The sequence below is a fragment of the Rattus norvegicus genome, chromosome 19, assembly GCF_021556685.1.
Source record: "Rattus norvegicus strain SHRSP/BbbUtx chromosome 19, alternate assembly SHRSP_T2T, whole genome shotgun sequence".
Taxonomy (NCBI): Eukaryota; Metazoa; Chordata; class Mammalia; order Rodentia; family Muridae; genus Rattus; species Rattus norvegicus.
Genome location: NC_141552.1, coordinates 162,293 through 180,346, shown reverse-complemented (window position 1 = coordinate 180,346; position 18,054 = coordinate 162,293). Strand labels below are relative to the sequence as shown.

At 43.9% G+C, this 18,054-nt stretch overlaps 1 pseudogene; it reads left to right on the top strand.

The window, feature by feature from the left end:
* The first annotated feature begins 372 nt into the window (after window positions 1-372).
* The window catches only part of Ces2c-ps2 (carboxylesterase 2C, pseudogene 2), a 32,829-nt pseudogene continuing 15,147 nt past the window's right edge, over window positions 373-18,054 (top strand).

Genomic DNA, 18,054 nt, shown 5'->3' with positions numbered 1-18,054 from the left:
CCATCTCTTATGTGCCATCTTACTGTGACCTTTTCATAGAAGCCATCTGGCCCCTCCTGTTACAGCTCTCTACACAGGTGAAGGGACAGGGTTCCTGGTATCCCAGATGAGCTCCAGAATTCATGCTGTGCTTTTCCATAAGGACAAAGACAGAACAGAAACAGCAGAGGTGACTTTGCCCTGACTCCTGGCCATTGGCTCCTATCACTTTTCTCTAATCACTTCTCTTACAATAAGAACGTTGATCGACCACAGGTTCCCCACCTACTTGTTTTGGTTTAAATACCTGCCTGAACAAGACTCACACATTCCACTTCCCACGGGTGAAACGTGGTCTTCCTAGCTGCACAGACTCAGGCCTGAGAGCTGATCATGCCACAGAACCAACTGCATAGCGGGCTGAATGCTGTGCTCTTTGGGCTCCTGCTTCTCCTTGTTCATGTGCAGGGTAAGGCTTACTAAACTAGCATTAGGGAATGACTGGAGTCAGAGCTGCCAAGTTCTGCATGTCAGAGCTGAGCTTCTGGAAAGAAAGGCATGGAAGGTAGGGGCTGATGGATATGATGCATAGTGTTTCTTAACCTGTGAGTCATGCCCATTGAAATCCCATATTTCTTATGGTATTAGAACCATCCAGACCATGTGTTTATTTTTATTACAACTTCCTAACTGAAATGTTACTCTTGATTGGTTTCTCAGTTCTTAAGAGCATCAGAAATATGTCTTTTCCAATGGCCATGACCCACAAGTTGAGGACTGGTGCAATAGATAAAAATATGATAAATGTGCTTACCACTTCTCTGACAGAAGCACACATATTGACCGGAAATCCCACACCCGCAGATCCCGGCCTGCAGCAGCTCTCTGCTCCCAGACCCCGTGAGAGAGAGAGACCTCACCACCTGGTCAGGTGGGCACTCCTGAGGCTGCAGAGCGGAAGAGACCACCAACACTGCCCACCCCTGCCCACATCCCTGGCCCAAGAGGAAACTGTATAAGGCCTCTGGGCTCCCGTGGGGGAGGGCCCAGGAGCCGCAGGACCCCTGCCTGAGACACCGCCGGAACCTGAAGGAAACAGACCGGATAAACAGTTCTCGGCACCCAAATCCCGTGGGAGGGAGAGCTGAACCTTCAGAGAAGCAGACAAGCCTGGGAAACCAGAAGAGACTGCTCTCTGCACATACATCTCGGACGCCAGAGGAAAACACCAAAGGCCATCTGGAACCCTGATGCACTGAAGCTCCCGGAAAGGGCGGCGCAGATCTTTCTGGTTGCTGCCGCCACAGAGAGCCCAAGGGCAGCACCCCGCGAGCGAACTTGAGCTTCAGGACCACAGGTAAGACCAACTTTTCTGCTGCAAGTGACCTGCCTGGTGAACTCAAGACACAGGCCCACAGGAACAGCTGAAGACCTGTAGAGAGGAAAAACTACACGCCGGAAAGCAGAACACTCTGTCCCCATAACTGACTGAAAGAGAGGAAAACAGGTCTACAGCACTCCTGACACACAGGCTTATAGGACAGTCTAGCCACTGTCAGAAATAGCAGAACAAAGTAACACTAGAGATAATCTGATGGCTAGAGGCAAGCGCAGGAACCCAAGCAACAGAAGCCAAGACTACATGGCATCATCGGAGCCCAATTCTCCCACCAAAACAAACATGGAATATCCAAACACACCAGAAAAGCAAGATCTAGTTTCAAAATCATATTGATCATGATGCTGGAGGACTTCAAGAAAGACGTGAAGAACACCCTTAGAGAAACACAGGAAAACGTTAATGAACAAGTAGAAGCCTACAGAAAGGAATCGCAAAAATCCCTGAAAGAATTCCAGGAAAACATAAATAAACAAGTAGAAGCCCATAGAGAGAAGACACAAAAATCCCTGAAAGAATTCCAGGAAAACATAAATAAACAAGTAGAAGCCCATAGAGAGAAGACACAAAAATCCCTGAAAGAATTCCAGGAAAACATAAATAAACAAGTAGAAGCCCATAGAGAGAAGACACAAAAATCCCTGAAAGAATTCCAGGAAAACACAATCAAACAGTTGAAGGAATTAAAAATGGAAATAGAAGCAATCAAGAAAGAACACATGGAAACAACCCTGGATATAGAAAACCAAAAGAAGAGACAAGGAGCTGTAGATACAAGCTTCACCAACAGAATACAAAAGATGGAAGAGAGAATCTCAGGAGCAGAAGATTCCATAGAAATCATTGACTCAACTGTCAAAGATAATGTAAAGCGGAAAAAGCTACTGGTCCAAAACATACAGGAAATCCAGGACTCAATGAGAAGATCAAACCTAAGGATAATAGGTACAGAAGAGAGTGAAGACTCCCAGCTCAAAGGACCAGTAAATATCTTCAACAAAATCATAGAAGAAAACTTCCCTAACCTAAAAAAAGAGATACCCATAGACATACAAGAAGCCTACAGAACTCCAAATAGATTGGACCAGAAAAGAAACACCTCCCGTCACATAATTGTCAAAACACCAAACACACAAAATAAAGAAAGAATATTAAAAGCAGTAAGGGAAAAAGGTCAAGTAACATATAAAGGCAGACCTATCAGAATCACACCAGACTTCTCGCCAGAAACTATGAAGGCCAAAAGATCCTGGATTGATGTCATACAGACCCTAAGAGAACACAAATGCCAGCCCAGGTTACTGTATCCAGCAAAACTCTCAATTAACATTGATGGAGAAACCAAGATATTCCATGACAAAACCAAATTTACACAATATCTTTCTACAAATCCAGCACTACAAAGGATAATAAATGGTAAAGCCCAACATAAGGAGGCAAGCTATACCCTAGAAGAAGCAAGAAACTAATCGTCTTGGCAACAAAACAAAGAGAATGAAAGCACACAAACATAACCTCACATCCAAATATGAATATAACGGGAAGCAATAATCACTATTCCTTAATATCTCTCAACATCAGTGGCCTCAACTCCCCCATAAAAAGAAATAGATTAACAAACTGGATATGCAACGAGGACCCTGCATTCTGCTGCCTACAGGAAACACACCTCAGAGACAAAGACAGACACTACCTCAGAGTGAAAGGCTGGAAAACAATTTTCCAAGGAAATGGTCAGAAGAAGCAAGCTGGAGTAGCCATTCTAATATCAAATAAAATCAATTTCCAACTAAAAGTCATCAAAAAAGATAAGGAAGGACACTTCATATTCATCAAAGGAAAAATCCACCAAGATGAACTCTCAATCCTAAATATCTATGCCCCAAATACAAGGGCACCTACATACGTAAAAGAAACCTTACTAAAGCTCAAAACACACATTGCACCTCACACAATAATAGTGGGAGATTTCAACACCCCACTCTCATCAATGGACAGATCATGGAAACAGAAATTAAACAGTGATGTCGACAGACTAAGAGAAGTCATGAGCCAAATGGACTTAACGGATATTTACAGAACATTCTATCCTAAAGCAAAAGGATATACCTTCTTCTCAGCTCCTCATGGTACTTTCTCCAAAATTGATCATATAATTGGTCAAAAAACGGGCCTCAACAGGTACAGAAAGATAGAAATAATCCCATGCGTGCTATCGGACCACCACGGCCTAAAACTGGTCTTCAATAACAATAAGGGAAGAATGCCCACATATACGTGGAAATTGAACAATGCTCTACTCAATGATAACCTGGTCAAGGAAGAAATAAAGAAAGAAATTAAAAACTTTTTAGAATTTAATGAAAATGAAGGTACAACATACCCAAACTTATGGGACACAATGAAAGCTGTGCTAAGAGGAAAACTCATAGCGCTGAGTGCCTGCAGAAAGAAACAGGAAAGAGCATATGTCAGCAGCTTGACAGCACACCTAAAAGCTCTAGAACAAAAAGAAGCAAATACACCCAGGAGGAGTAGAAGGCAGGAAATAATCAAACTCAGAGCTGAAATCAACCAAGTAGAAACAAAAAGGACCATAGAAAGAATCAACAGAACCAAAAGTTGGTTCTTTGAGAAAATCAACAAGATAGATAAACCCTTAGCCAGACTAACGAGAGGACACAGAGAGTGCGTCCAAATTAACAAAATCAGAAATGAAAAGGGAGACATAACTACAGATTCAGAGGAAATTCAAAAAATCATCAGATCTTACTATAAAAACCTATATTCAACAAAACTTGAAAATCTTCAGGAAATGACAATTTCCTAGACAGATACCAGGTATCGAAGTTAAATCAGGAAAAGATAAACCAGTTAAACAACCCTATAACTCCTAAGGAAATAGAAGCAGTCATTAAAGGTCTCCCAACCAAAAAGAGCCCAGGTCCAGACGGGTTTAGTGCAGAATTCTATCAGACCTTCATAGAAGACCTCATACCAATACTATACAAACTATTCCACAAAATTGAAACAGATGGAGCACTACCGAATTCCTTCTACGAAGCCACAATTACTCTTATACCTAAACCACACAAAGATGCAACAAAGAAAGAGAACTGCAGACCAATTTCCCTTATGAATATCGATGCAAAAATACTCAATAAAATTCTGGCAAACCGAATTCAAGAGCACATCAAAACAATCATCCACCATGATCAAGTAGGCTTCATCCCAGGCATGCAGGGATGGTTTAATATACGGAAAACCATCAACGTGATCCATTATATAAACAAACTGAAAGAACAGAACCACATGATCATTTCATTAGATGCTGAGAAAGCATTTGACAAAATTCAACAACCCTTCATGATAAAAGTCCTGGAAAGAAGAGGAATTCAAGGCCCATACCTGAACATAGTAAAAGCCATATACAGCAAACCAGTTGCTAACATTAAACTAAATGGAGAGAAACTTGAAGCAATCCCACTAAAATCAGGGACTAGACAAGGCTGCCCACTCTCTCCCTACTTATTCAATATAGTTCTTGAAGTTCTAGCCAGAGCAATCAGACAACAAAAGGAGATCAAGGGGATACAGATCGGAAAAGAAGAGGTCAAAATATCACTATTTGCAGATGACATGATAGTATATTTAAGTGATCCCAAACGTTCCACCAGAGAACTACTAAAGCTGATAAACAACTTCAGCAAAGTGGCTGGGTATAAAATTAACTCAAATAAATCAGTTGCCTTCCTCTATACAAAAGAGAAACAAGCCGAGAAAGAAATTAGGGAAACGACACCCTTCATAATAGACCCAAATAATATAAAGTACCTCGGTGTGACTTTAACCAAGCAAGTAAAAGATCTGTACAATAAGAACTTCAAGGAAAAGAGGAACTTGAGGAAAGAAATTGAAGAAGACCTCAGAAGATGGAAAGATCTCCCATGCTCATGGATTGGCAGGATTAATATAGTAAAAATGGCCATTTTACCAAAAGCAATCTACAGATTCAATGCAATCCCCATCAAAATACCAATCCAATTCTTCAAAGAGTTAGACAGAACAATTTGCAAATTCATCTGGAATAACAAAAAACCCAGGATAGCTAAAGCTATCCTCAACAATAAAAGGACTTCAGGGGGAATCACTATCCCTGAACTCAAGGAGTATTACAGAGCAATAGTGATAAAAACTGCATGGTATTGGTACAGAGACAGACAGATAGACCAATGGAATAGAATTGAAGACCCAGAAATGAACCCACACACCTATGGTCACTTGATTTTTGACAAAGGAGCCAAAACCATCCAATGGAAAAAAGATAGCATTTTCAGCAAATGGTGCTGGTTCAACTGGAGGTCAACATGTAGAAGAATGCAGATCGATCCATGCTTATCACCCTGTACAAAGCTTAAGTCCAAATGGATCAAGGACCTCCACATCAAACCAGACACAGTCAAACTAATAGAAGAAAAACTAGGGAAGCATCTGGAACACATGGGCACTGGAAAAAATTTCTTGAACAAAACACCAATGGCTTATGCTCTAAGATCAAGAATCGACGAACGGGATCTCATAAAACTGCAAAGCTTCTGTAAGGCAAAGGACACTGTGGTTAGGACAAAACGGCAACCAACAGATTGGGAAAAGATCTTTACCAATCCTACAACAGATAGAGGCCTTATATCCAAAATATACAAAGAACTCAAGAAGTTAGACCGCAGGGAAACAAATAACCCTATTAAAAAATGGGGTTCAGAGCTAAACAAAGAATTCACAGCTGAGGAATGCCGAATGGCTGAGAAACACCTAAAGAAATGTTCAACATCTTTAGTCATAAGGGAAATGCAAATCAAAACAACCCTGAGATTTCACCTCACACCAGTGAGAATGGCTAAGATCAAAAACTCAGGTGACAGCAGATGCTGGCGAGGATGTGGAGAAAGAGGAACACTCCTCCATTGTTGGTGGGATTGCAGACTGGTACAACCATTCTGGAAATCAGTCTGGAGGTTCCTCAGAAAATTGGACATTGAACTGCCTGAGGATCCAGCTATACCTCTCTTGGGCATATACCCAAAAGATGCCTCAACATATAAAAGAGACACATGCTCCACTATGTTCATCGCAGCCTTTTTTATAATAGCCAGAAACTGGAAAGAACCCAGATGCCCTTCAACAGAGGAATGGATACAGAAAATGTGGTACATCTACACAATGGAATATTACTCAGCTATCAAAAACAACGAGTTTATGAAATTCGTAGGCAAATGGTTGGAACTGGAAAATATCATCCTGAGTGAGCTAACCCAATCACAGAAAGACATACGTGGTATGCACTCATTGATAAGTGGCTATTAGCCCAAATGCTTAAATTACCCTAGATCCCTAGAACAAACGAAACTCAAGACGGATGATCAAAATGTGAATGCTTCACTCCTTCTTTAAATGAGGAAAAAGAATACCCTTGGCAGGGAAGGGAGAGGCAAAGATTAAAACAGAGACTGAAGGAACACCCATTCAGAGCCTGCCCCACATGTGACCCATACATATACAGCCACCCAATTAGACAAGATGGATGAAGCAAAGAAGTGCAGACCGACAGGAGCCGGATGTAGATTGCTCCTGAGAGACACAGCCAGAATACAGCAAATACAGAGGCGAATGCCAGCAGCAAACCACTGAACTGAGAATAGGACCCCCGTTGAAGGAATCAGAGAAAGAACTGGAAGAGCTTGAAGGGGCTCGAGACCCCAAAAGTACAACAATGCCAAGCAACCAGAGCTTCCAGGGACTAAGCCACTACCTAAAGACTATACATGGACTGACCCTGGACTCTGACCCCATAGGTAGCAGTGAATATCCTAGTAAGAGCACCAGTGGAACGGGAAGCCCTGGGTCCTGCTAAGACTGAACCCCCAGTGAAGTAGACTATGGGGGGAGGGCGGCAATGGGGGGAGGGTTGGGAGGGGAACACCCATAAGGAAGGGGAGGGGGGTGGGGGATGTTTGCCCTGAAACCGGGAAAGGGTATAACACTTGAAATGTATATAAGAAATACTCCAGTTAATAAAAAAAAAGAAATACTCAAGTTAATAAAAAAAAAAAAACTAAAACATAGAGCTAAAAAAAAAAAAGCACACATATTTTGTGGACCCACCAGCACTGAGACAGTCAGAGACATCTGAGATCACTCTATACTGAGGAGACAGCTTACTACTAGAAGCTCTAGAGAGAATAGCAGACAGTTCAAGGAAAAATGTGGAGGTGTTTCCCCTCTTCGGTGTCTGGCTATGACTGTAGCTACTACTGAGCTTTGTATAACAGTGACAATAATCATGACTTCATGTGGTCAAACGGCTCTGCATCTGTGACCACTTTGGTCAGAGAAATGCTCTGGTACCCTTCAAGTGGGTAGTAGGAAAGGTTCCTGGGCCTGAAGGATAGGGTAACTCTCACATTCATACCCCACAGGTAAACTTTGAGGCCCTGGGTTCCTTTCTCCTGTGCCCTGGTGACAATGAGATGGGAATATCACAACATGCTGGCAGCCAATTATAGAAAACTAACCCTGAGCCATCTCCCTTCAGGTCAGGACTCACCGGAGTCCAGCCCCATCAGGACCACTCACACTGGCTAGGTCCAAGGCAAGCTCATCCATGTGAAGGACACTAAAGCTGGTGTCCACACCTTCCTGGGAATTCCCTTTGCCAAGCCTCCTGTAGGACCACTGCGCTTTGCACCTCCTGAGGTCCCTGAGCCATGGAGTGGTGTGAGAGATGCGACCTCACATCCGGCCATGTAAGTTCTGGAACCCAGGGGATTTCAGGGACTGGGGGAAACTGTGCTCTGAGCTTTGGACCAGGCTGAAATGTCTCCTCCCTCTCAGCTACACAGAAGATTTTTCTCTTTGTGGATAAGTGCCCCATGTGCTTTTCTGGTAATGTGCTAAGGTTTAGTAGAACAACTGGGCCAGGCTTCTGGGTCAGAGCTTGGCACTCATGGGGAGCTAGATGCAGGTACTATTTTTTTCCACTAATTCATTTATTCACATGACATCTCAATCCCAGTCCCCCATGTCCTCCAAGTCCCCCTGTATATAGCCCCTCTTTCATCTTCCTCCCCTTCACCTCTAAGAACAGGGAGGTCCCTCACAATGAAGAAACCCACCCTAGTACCTCATGTCACTGCAGGACTATGTTTGTCCTCTCCTACTGAGGCCAGACAAGCTGCCCCAGTTAGGGAAGTAGGATCCAGACTCAAGCAACGAAGTCAAGGTAAGCCCTGCTTTCATTGTTGAGGACCCACATGAAGACCAAGGTGCGCATCTGCTACAAATGTGCAAGGGGCCTAGGTCCAGCCCTTGTATGCTCTTCGGTTGGTGGTTCAGTCTCTAAGAGTCCCCAAGTTTCCAGGTTAGTTGGCACTGTGGGTTTTCTTGTGGAGTCCTTATCCTCTCAGGGTTCCTTAATTCTTCCCCCACCTCTTCCACAAGACTTCCCAAGCTCCATTTAATGTTTACTGTGGCTCTCTGCATCTGTTTTGGTCAGCAGCTGGGTAAAGCCTCTCAGAGGACAGTTATGCTAGGTTCCTCTCTGTGAATCCAAGCTGACAGGAACAAACAGCCTGAAGCTCCAAGGAGGAAGGCAGACCTGCCACATGTCTGAACAGATCTTCTGAGGACAGCTCAGACCATCCCCCATAGATTGGCAGGGGTTGCCACTGGATTCATTTATGTCTATCTCACAAGGGAAATCTGTTTATCCAGGCCAGCAGTGACTAATATAGATGTCAACAATGTCTTCACATGTTTAATTGTGACAAGGCTTTGACCAACAAAGAGGCATAAAGGACTCACATTGTGTCCCTGTGAATCTACTACCTCTGCAGACACTGTTTGTTGTTTCCACTGGCCACACATAGACCTTTGTGGAGATGTGACTGAGTGGCACATTCATCAAAGTTGAGTTCACAGTGGTCTCCAATAAATCCAAGTGCATAGTCATAGAAGTGAACCCCAAGAGCATTCTGACATGTGAAACCATATAGACATGACAGGGATCCACAGACATGAATTTTGAACTCCAAGTTTATACCAGAATACTATTAAGGATGGACATGTGTGTATCTTCCTATATATTGAGGCATACAGTACCATTCATGCAGGGATAAGAAACATTTATCCACCTTCGAGTCACAATGCCTGTTTTGATATTCATATACACAGAAGCAGGAATAACCATTGATTCCATCCGGGCACACAACCCCATTGTGGCAAGGTCTGAAAGCACTCTCATTCTGATCTGTCTCCTGAAAACCTTCCAGCATCTCCAGCAGGGCAGATATAGACCTGCTGCTTGGGGTTTGTGTGACAGGTGCCTCTGTGTTGGCAGGCATTCCTCCCACAGGAATCAGTGGCCGTTTCCCAGGTCAGCTCGCTCTATCTATGATGATATTGAACTGCAGACACTCTTGAGAACAGAGATAAAATTGTTCACAGATTCAAATTAAGCCCCGTGTCCTCTGCCTCAGTAGGAGGTATATCCAGGCATGAGTTAATGTTACCTATTAGGCATCAATCTCCCCAAAAGACAGGAGAATACACCAGGTCCTGAGGAGTGTAATAGTGATCAATACTTGCTAACTCCACCCTCATGGTCACTGTGACAACCTATGTGCCATTGACAAGGGAACAAGTATATGTAATTAATTTCCTCTGGAGCACTTTAGGCAAGAGAAGTTCCCTGAGAGTCTGTACATGCGATGACTACTCCCTACCCTTTAGGGCAACATTGTCCATTGAATCTTCTAGAGACTGTGAGTCCAACATTCCAATATTGGAGAGTTTGTTTTCTGTTGCTATAATAAAGTACTGACAAATACAACTTAGGGGAGAAGGCTACTATTAGAGGCTGCAGATTTCAATCCATCATTGGTGGAAACCACAGTGGAACAAAACTACAGGAGCTGCTCACATCACAGCCGTGTCCAGGAACAGAGACTAGAAAATGCTAGCATGTCTGCTAATGCTTGGCTCACTTTTCTCATACAGTTCCATGAATGTCACTACAGACAGCCAATCATTTTCATATGGACACCAAAATGTTTCTCTATCACAGACTCAGAAACGTAAAAAGCCAGGCTTCACAGGACTGGCAACCTCCCTAAAAATTTGGCTCCAGTGCAGATTTCACAGGTCCCATTGCCTTTTCATTGGTTGGAAAGGACATAGAGAGAGAATTTGCATTCACAGGCACCATGGGGAGCAGCAGCTGAATGTGGCTGAGATAAAATCTCCAGGCTCACATTAGGTTTTGATTGCCATTCATGTCTTGGAATATTTGTCTGCTCTTTTCATCAGGTGTCTGCAAAATCTTGAACTACTGTACCCAGAGGGAATGAAGGAGATGAAACTGAACCTGTTTCCCTTCTCTATGTCTGAGGACTGCCTGTATCTCAACATCTATGCACCAGACCATGCCCATGAGGGCTCTAACCTGCCTGTGAGTGTCAGACTGTGGCCAGCTTAGGGAGAGGGCATTTTTGTCAAGACGATTAGAAGGGACAAAAGCAATCAGAGTTCCATTGCAGAGTGGATCCTGATGAAAGTCTTAGCTTATTTGGGTCAAAGGCCACCTCAGACATGATGCAGCTGAAACTTGAGTATGGGACACAGAGCACTGGAGCACTGAGCCATCAAAGGCTCTTTGATAAAACCAGAAATCATTTTACAACTTGTGCTCTGCAGAACCACTTAGGAGTTCAAGATCTCAACACTGAAGTCACCCAAACTTATACTTTTGGATTATCTGTTGTGACCATGACAGTTGGTGATCTTTTCCATTTTCAATCTGGAAAGATATGCATAGAGACACTCCTCTTTGTTCCACTGTAAAGAGCCTGAGTAATGATGACATCACTCTGTACATAGAGGCATTAATTCAAAGTGCAACACATGTTGGGAATGGGGATTAGAAATACACTAGTGGGAATACTAGAGGACCATGACTGTGGCCAAAGCCCTGAAGTCCTGAAGATTTTTATGTATTTCTGTAGCTATACATACTCTAGTAAGCAGGCCAGAGAGGTTTAACAGTCTAGGAGCTTCCTAGTGTCTCTTCTGACTTCTCCAGGTGATGGTGTGGATCCATGGTGGTGGGCTGGTTGCAGGCATGGCGTCCATGTATGATGGATCTACACTGGCAGCGACTGAGGATGTGGTGGTGGTCACCATCCAATATCATCTTGGTGTCTTGGGCTTCTTCAGGTGAGTTTGTGGCTGGGGTGGACAATGGTTGCTGATCACAACCTAGACATCCCTTTGATCCATGTCCCTTCCACTTCTCAGCACTGGAGACCAGCATGCCAGAGGCAACTGGGGATACCTGGACCAAGTGGCTACCCTACGCTGGGTCCAGCAGAACATCGCCCACTTTGGTGGAAATCCTAACCGTGTCACAATTTTTGGCGAATCTTCAGGTGGCACAAGTGTGTCTTCACATGTTGTGTCCCCCATGTCTCAAGGGCTCTTCCATGGTACCATCATGGAAAGTGGTGTGACCCTGCTGCCTTGCCTTTTCTCCAACACCTCTGAGACGGTCTCCACTGTAAGTGCTCTCAGCCCTGCTGCCTCAGCCTTTATGCTCTGGTACTCTGGTGTTCTGTTCATTGGGGAAATCAAGGACCACAGAAAATAGCTTCTTCCTAATCATTTCAGAGAAATTCAGGGGTTAGCATCTACTTACCTCTACTTCATACTGAGTGACTGTGTTATAGTCCTTGAAGCTTCTGTCATTGGCAAAATAAGTAAGCATCTGCGTGGAAGCTGCTACATTGATTTTTAAAAGTGCTTGGGGTGCAGGCCTGAAGACATAATTTCAAATACCCAGAATCCCCTAAGGGCTAGAGATAGTAACACCTAATGGTGTTCCTCTGCTGAGGTGGGAGCCAGAGAGGAGAGAATCTCTGAATGCTCACAGACCAGCTTAGGTAGTATAGGCAGCAAAAATGAAAAGACACCCTGTTAAATAAGAGGGGCAGGAAGAATGATATTTTCTACTCTAACCTTCATGTACAATCCTCAACAGACTTACTCCTTCCCTCATATATAAAATAAAAAAAGGCCAATGGAAAAAAACAAAACTACCCTAACAAAAAGAACAGGTATGCAGGTAGAAAAGGTCAGGCTTCCTGGCTGTCACCTTTGAGCAATAGGACAATGGGAACATTTATTTATTCCAATCCACGCAACACACACTATATATAGTGTGGAAATTAGGCACAACAGCATCAACTTGGAATTGAGAACTGTCTCCATACTTGTTCCTTTTGCAGACGGTGTCCAAGATCTCTGGATGTGAGGCCATGGACTCAGAGGCCCTGGTGCACTGCCTGAGAGGCAAAAGTGAAGCAGAGATTCTGGCTATTAACAAGGTTGGGAGAATTGTGTGTTTGGGAGAACATGGGCTACAGGATGTGGGATTCTGAACCAAATACCTCATCTTTATGCCTTTGTATTCTTTCAGTTCTGTGTGCAAAATGAATATCAAGATAGACTTATCTAAGTGTAGATTCTCCTCCAGGGTGAGCAGATCACACTGAAACAAGTGAGAAATGAGAAAACAGGGAGGTAACTCAGTGGACATCAGGATATTTATTTCATTAACCTTCAGCATTGACCTTTAATGCTACTCAGGTCTTCGTATTGATCCCCGCTGTGGTGGATGGAGAGTTCCTACCCAGGCATCCCAAAGAGTTGTTGGCATCTGAGGATTTTCACCCTGTCCCCAGCATCATTGGTGTCAACAATGATGAATATGGTTGGACAATCCCCAGGGTGAGGCACAGTTCCAATTATCTGGGAACCTGGAAGCTCATATGCTAAGCAGGTGTATTGATGGAAATGCAATACATCTTTAATCCAAGCCCATCAGACCCCACACTTAAGACTGTCTTCTGCCTCCCAGCTCACGGGCTCTGCTCAGACAATAAAGGAGATAACCAGAGAGAACCTGAAGGCTGTTCTGAAAAATACAACAGCAGAACTGGTGAGATATTTCTGGTCCTGTCCTAATAGTCTGGTCCCTACTATCTCTATTATATTTCTCTATTAGTAAAATAGCATCACTATTAATAAAAATCAGTAAATATGTAGGATTTGGTATGGGATTATCTCAGACCATGAACCCTTTTACCTATACTCTATGTCATCCCCAGCACCATTCTCCTAATACTGAAGGCAGTTGCCTACCTAACCCACATATGCCAACTTCAACATTCCTGATCTCCATTATAGTTGCTGCCTCGTGACTGTAGTGACCTGCTAATGGAAGAGTACATGGGGGACATTGAAGATCCCCAGACCCTCCAAGCACAGTTCACAGAGATGATGGAAGACTTCATCTTTGCAATCCCTGCTCTCCAAGTAGCACATTTTCAAAGTGAGCACATCTGTTTCAAGGTTTAGGGTAGAGGCTTAGAGATAGGAGTCATAGGTGAGCACTGTGGAGTGCTGTGGTGCTCAGATCTCCTCATGTCTAGTTTAAGTGGTGAGATCTGGGTACAGAGGAGAAAATGGGTTGCAAACTTAATAAAACCACTCAGTTAAGAAGGCCATGAGAACTGAAGAGTCAAGGGCTTTTCCATAGCTAGTGCTCCTGCCTGGGGCTCCCTCTCCCATCTAACTTCGGTGATTCCTGGTAACATTTTATCAAGGTATCTTGTTACCTCATTTGAATCAGAAAAAAAATTTCAGGTGAGAGGCCACTATGTCACTCTTTGTCCCACCTCCAGGTTCCCATGCTCCTGTCTACTTCTATGAGTTCCAACATCAATCTAGCTTCTTCAAGGGTATCAGGCCACCCCATGTGAAGGCTGACCATGCTGATGAAGTTCCTTTTGTTTTCGGGTGCATGCTCTTTGGAATGAAACGTGAGTCTTCATTGTTGTTGTTGTTGTTTCAACTGAATGGGGTTCAAGATGACTTCCTGGATGACTGCTGAGCTCTCAATCCATTTGAGAATATCTAGGTTTTGGGCAAGGACAAAATCAAATGTATACCAAATCATGGCCAAATAATCTATAACCAGTTTAGAATCTGTACCCTTCCCAATCTAGCCTGTGGTGGAGGATCTGACAGCACATTGGGGCAGGAATTCAATTAGAGGCTTGCGTGAGTCTTGGCCACTGGTTAATGAAGAAGTGAGGTAGTAAACCAATAGTTTGGGGTCCACCAAGAGTTGGGATTGTGAGTGTTGCATGTAGTAGCATACACTGGGATTTTTGTCTTTCTCATGACTTCAGTTGTCATCACTGAAGAGGAGAAGCTGCTGAACCCATGAAGTACTGGGCCAACTTTGCAAGAAATGGGTGAGAACACGCTCCTTTCCCAACATGTTAGCTGTGGGTCTTTATCTAGGGGTCAATTTTAGATGGTGACTTTCTTAGAATACATGAATCTTTGTTCACATGATGGAGTCTTCTCTATCAATAGCCCATTTATACAAATACCTTGCAGTTGTCAGATACTGACCATCTCACGGTGATGTAACTGATGGGCTATAGTGCTGTGGTACTGTTCTTTAGATCTTGCCCCTTAGAGTGAGACATAAAAGAGCTCATGTAGTCATCCCCCACATGAAGCAGAAACTAGTGAGTGACACTTGTCTGTGCATATCACAACTACTTTCCTATCAGTCCCCTTAACCCCTGTCCTTCTTGTTCCACTACCATCACCCAAAACAGGGGATCAGGCTTTGGACCAGAGTGACCTCACCCTTCTTTGCTTGTTGGCATATCCACAGGAATCCCAACAGCGAGGGTCTACCCTACTGGCCCATGCTGAACCAAGATGAGCAGTATATGCAGCTGGACATCCAGACTGCTGTGGGCCGAGCACTAAAGGCCAGAAGGCTGAAGTTCTGGACCGAGACTCTGCCCCAGAAGATTCAAGAGCTAAATAGATCTGTGCATACAAAGATATGTAGTGCCCTATGTGAAGAATGGTGTGTGGGATTGGATGCTGAGGGAGTCAGCTTCAAGTTCCCAAAATATATTGAGATTTCTGAGTTGATTCTAATATTCACATAACCTCCATACTTGTCTGGGTTTTTTTTATTTACCAGAAATTCTCTGCATGTGATTCTTTATCAAGCCTCATCATCTTTGGTTAGACCCACTCAATCAGTGCTCCCATAACTCTATATTTGTGAGCCCCACAGTGCCCCATCTCCTTTCACAGCTCACTGGAACTAGTTCCCTTAGCCTCTCAGTCTCACTCTCCTCTATGATATCTTTGAGTGTGAGGCCAGAGATGGGAAGGACTGTGGGAGTCAGCCTAATGTAAGAGTGTTTTTGAGGTATACCCAAACCCCAGAGATTTCTTCCTGAGTTTAGAAAGAGTAGGACTGCTTTCACCACCGCCCCCACACACACACCCTGTGGCCTCATGAGGTCATGTCCTGCAGGACTTGGAATTCTTCCTTATGTACCCAGGTTCCAGCCTATGATGTAATCTCACCCCAAAGACCCGTACCTTCTCTCCAATGGTTTAATTATCCTTTGTTACCCCCCAATTAAATCAAGTTGTCTTCCAAAAGCTGTTTCCTGAGATTCTGTTCTAGACACAGTCATGCTACCTGAGGTCGCTCCACCTGCAGCCATTGCTGCCTTTCTTCTCTTCCCAGATTTCAAATGGTCATGATTGTGGGCAGATCAAACTGTGAGGGGCAAGGAGTGGAGATTCCACCCTATGTGTTCTTATAACCTCACAGTGACCAAGTCAATGTGTGTTAACTCCCCTGCCTTTCTCTGGTGCACTATAACATTACAAGTTCCTGTGTTAACCCCTTTTCAAGATTTCTGCACTCCTGTAATGATAGTTCCCCAGGTTTATGTCTATGATCCAGAAGAACTTGCTTTACAGGTGGGAGGGGACCAAAAAAAGGAGGTTTTGGGTCTTCTTGAACTGTGTCTCATAATCTTACTGAGGGTCATGGGAACTGCTGGAACAGCTCTCATTCAAAGACACTATCTGGCTGTCAACTTCCAGGATAAGTTTGACCAGGCAATGGTCTCCACCTTTGACAGCCTCCAGTCCTTTCAACTTTAGATAACCTCCGATGTGGTGATTCCCTTACAAGAGCTCTCAACCTCTGACAGCTGAGCAAAGAGGAACTTGTGTTGTCCTAGGGGATAAATGCTGTTTCTATGTTAAAGACTCTGGGCTAGTTGAACAAAACATACAGGTATTTAAGAATCTCCCACTACATTTCTGAGCCTGTTATGATCTGAGTACCTCCAGAAGTAGCTTGTCTTCTTCCCCTCCGTCTTAGTCAGGGTTTCTATTCTTGCACAAACATCATGACCAAGGAGCAAGTTGGGGAGGAAAGAGTTTATTCAGCTTACACATTCACATAGCTGTTCATCACCAAAGAGAGTCAGGACTGGAATTCACAAAGGGCAGGAAGCAGGAGATGCGGAGGCCGTGAAGAGATGTTACTTACTGACTTGCTTCCTCTGGCTTCCTCAGCTTGCTTTCTTATAGAACCTAAGACTACCAGCCCAGGGATGGAACTACCCACAAGGGGCCCTCCCCACTCCCTTGATCACTAATTGAGAAAATGCCTCAATGCTGAATCTTATGGAGGCATTTCCTCAACTGAGGCTCCTTTCTCTGTGATAATTCCAATCTATGTCAAGTTGACACACAAAATCAGCCAGTACACCCTCCTTCGCCTCATACTGACTATTGGGACCTTCCTCCTCATGGATTCCTATTTCATACAATTTCTAAAACAGCAATTCAACAACACTGACAAAGTCACTAACAACCGGGTTCTGGTTCAATAACAAACCATTCCCCACCTAGAAGTTGACAACTATGATGATACATTATCTTTATGAAATGCAAGTGGAGAGAGATATGGAGCCAGGGAGCCATGGGATCTAGGGATCTGGTCCCAAATAAGACTGGAGTTGAAGCATACCCAAACCCCAGAATCCTTGCCCTGAGATCGGCCTGAGTAGTACTGATTCCCCCTCCCCCTGACCTGCATGTCCCTATGAACACTTCCTTATGCCTCCACCTTTGCCGTGCAGAGGATGCTACACATACTGGTAGCTAGGTTAAACTTTCATGTGGGAATTCTTCCTGATGCAAATGAAGGACCAGGGTCCCAGCCAATAATGTACTCTTGCCCCAAAGATCCCTACCCACTCTCTAAAGGTTTAAATACCCTTTGTTTCTCACATTAAATTGAGCTGTCTCACTGAAGCTGTCTCCCAAGAGTCTGTTCTTATGAGGCCAGGCCACCTGAGGTCCCCCCACCTTAGGACATTGTACTTCACTTCCCCTCTCAGGATCACAATGTGAGGGACATGGAATGAGGCCTGAATGGCATTTAAGTAAAGCAGAAGTTTTGGAGAATGGTGATATGTGTTTTCCAGAGAACCCATATCACATGGGTGGCCATGTCAAAAATCACATGCCCTCTCTCATCAAGTTCATATTTTTGGAGACCATGAATAAGGTCTCCAACAAGTTTGCTGTGTGTGCTACTTGACTCAAAAAGGATATCTTTTGTTTTCACTGTGTAGATGGGATAATTAATAGTTCTCATGAGCCAGGCCTCTAAAGGTATCACTCTTACTAATATCCCATAGGAGCCCAAGTTT